Here is a 3,129-nt window from a genome sequence, read left to right as displayed (position 1 = left end):
TGAAAACTGTAAGCACAAAGCTTAGTGAGTTCCCCCATCATACCGCATACCATACAATAACATATTGTCGGGCATATCTGGGTGTCCGGCCTACCCTGTCATGCATATCTAGGTGCCCGACCTACCCTATCAAGCATATATGGGTGCTCGACTAACCCTGTCAAGCATATCTAGGTGCTCGACCTACCTTGCCAAGCATATTTGGATGTCCGACCAACCCTCCAGTTTATCTCAACCAGCAACAAGGACTATTTCACCCCTACTACTACTACCACATAATACATAGCATAAACATATTGTCAGGCATATATGGGTGCCCGACCTACCCTCCGGTTTATCTCAACCGGCTACGGGGTCTAACCTACCCCTCCTACGGCTATCACATAATATCATAGCATACTAGCACATAAAGCATAATAGATAGTGGCATACCAAACAATTATCACAAAGACAATCATCTCAACTATAATCAACTACTAGTAGGCCGACATTGGTGCATTTGACCCACTTCTACTAGAAGGCAACTCGCCTCAAATGTCGTGAAGTAATTGAACTGTCCTCAGCTCTAAAATCAACTCCACTCAAACTCCTACACATAAAAAATTTCCTTTAATTACCCGTTCATACTCATAACCCCTTATGGGTCAACTTTGTTCAAAGTCAAAGTCACAGTCAACACCCTGGTCAAAGTCAACCTTTTGGTCAAAATCAACATCCTGGGTTGACTTAACTCGCCGAGTTGGTCCGTTAACTCGTCGAGTTCCATGAATCATAAACCCTGGAATCGTGATCCAACTCGTTGAGTTCTTCCTATCCACATAATCGGGGCTTCTCCAATCAACTCGCCGAGTCATCCTTGAACTCTTCGAGTTTTTCCCTTTACAGAATCGGGACACTTCGACCCAACTCGTTGAGTTCCTCTATGGACTTGACGAGTTCTTCAGTCTGTTGAGCCATCTTAATAGATTAAGCTCCTATCCTTTAGATCTAAACTCCATACTTCATCGACATACTGAAAATGTCCTTTTAAGGGTAAAGTTTCCAACTTTACCCATTAATAGCCTTCCTTAATGGGTCTAGCTCAAACCCTAACTCTTTAAGACCTAGATCTTGATCCAAAAGCCATTAATACCTCAAGATAAGGCATATAAACTGAAATCTAGACCCTAGACACTACATGAACACGTAAAGTCTCTGACTTTCTCTCCATGCATGGCCTTTTAGAGCTTAAAAGGCCAAAATGACATCCTAAATCTTGCATGGGGCTTCAATGGCCATAAATTTTGCACCTTTATGCCATGAAAGCCCTTCAAGGTCCTAGATCTGGAAGTATACTCACTTGGGACGTTTATTTCCCAAGGATCAAGATATTTTGACCAAAAACCCAATAAAAGTGAAGATGAAGAGATCTAAGCATACTATAGACCAGATAGGAGCTCTATACCTCTGATGAATCAGAAATGAAGCTAGCCTTCTGCATCTATTCTTCTCCAACACTTCCTTGCTCCTTCTTCAAGTATCTTCCTATTCAAAACCACAAGAATGCACTAAAAATGGCTCAAAACTCTCAAAAGTGTATTAGGGTTTCGTGGCTAGGGTTTGGGACGATGGAGGTTGTAAATCAGGCTAACCTTTGGAGGTTAAGGTGTTTAAATAGGCTGCTAAACCCTCAAAAATAGGGTTTCACTCTGGCAGTCCTACTCGTTGAGTTAAGGCTCTTAACTCGTCGAGTAGACTTTCCAACCCGTGTCCAAATCTGTTCCTACTCGACGAGTTTGGGGCCTCCAACTCGTCGAGTTTCTATAAAAAAATGAATACGTTTTTGAATTTAATACATACCTGGAATTGGGCGTTACAGAAAGAAAAGAAGAAAAGTCAAAAAAAAATGAAGAAATTGGAAAAGCAAAGACAAAAAAAGAGACAATGAAGAAGATTAAATAAAAGCAACAACAACAAAGAAGAAAAATGAAGAAAAAGAGAAATACAAAAAAAAGAGCAAGAATCCAATTAAGTTCAAGACTTCTCTCCATCAAAAAAAGTCAAATAATAATAATAATAATAATAATAATAATAATAATAATAATAATAATAATAATAATAAAAGAGGAGAGAAATAAGAAGACAGAAGATCGAGCAATAAGGAGACTGAAGACCAAATAACAGAGGTTCAAGATTAAAGATTTAGGTTCTTGCACACTGCGGCTACATCCAGACGTGATCTACTCGGCCTTCAAGTGGTTCGAGAATGTGGTTTATAGCTCTAAAGTGGGGAGCATTTTGAATATGTGTATGGTCCATGCAAGACTAATTTATAACCATGTTTAATGATGTTGATTGAGTTATATGGTATCTCTCTTTTTCCTTTTTGGTTTAGCTCATCCCGAGCTCATGTTAGTCTTGTTTGAACTTGAGGACAAGTTAGGTTTAAACTTAGGGTGCTTTGATAATTTATTTTATTTCCTTCTTTTTTATAGTTTATTTTAGAATTTTTATCTCTTTTTATTAGTATGGCATTGTATTTTCTTTATTTTCTTTATCATGGATTGTGTTGTGTACTTTCTATTTTGCATGAGGTATTTTGTAGGGTTTTGGAGCTCGTTGCAGTTGTGGATTATCTTGGAAATGGGTTTTGTGGGGTGTAGAGGCGTCATTGGGCTCTATGGATCCATTAAAGAATATTTGGGCTTAAAATGTTGAAGACTTGGATGAAGTGGGCTTAAGAAGATGGGTCTTGGATTCTTATTTTGGGATTGGACTATCCACATTTGAAGCTTAAAGATGATTGGCCAAATTTCAATCATGTGAGGTGTGGAGGGGACCAAGGGAATCTTGATTAGTGGGGGTGGTGTAGTGGAGAAAAAAGAGCCAATAGCATTCCAGCAACACTTGCAAGGGTGGAGTCTCAGTCGCGCAACACTTGCGAGGGTACCCGTGTAACTGCATAATTTAAGGCATTTTGGTCATTTTGCTTATGATTTACTTTGGGGGTTAGTTCTAGAAGCTCATACTTCGTTTGACACCATTGGAGCACCTTGGATGAGATTTTTAAGAGCTTGATACACATTCTTCTCATCTTTTTAAGTAATTGTTAGTTTCTTGATGCAAAAACACCTTTGTGTTTGTTATCAT

Source organism: Lactuca sativa, chromosome 9, assembly GCF_002870075.4.
Source record: "Lactuca sativa cultivar Salinas chromosome 9, Lsat_Salinas_v11, whole genome shotgun sequence".
NCBI classification, from domain to species: Eukaryota; Viridiplantae; Streptophyta; class Magnoliopsida; order Asterales; family Asteraceae; genus Lactuca; species Lactuca sativa.
Note: the sequence above shows the minus strand (reverse complement) of the source record.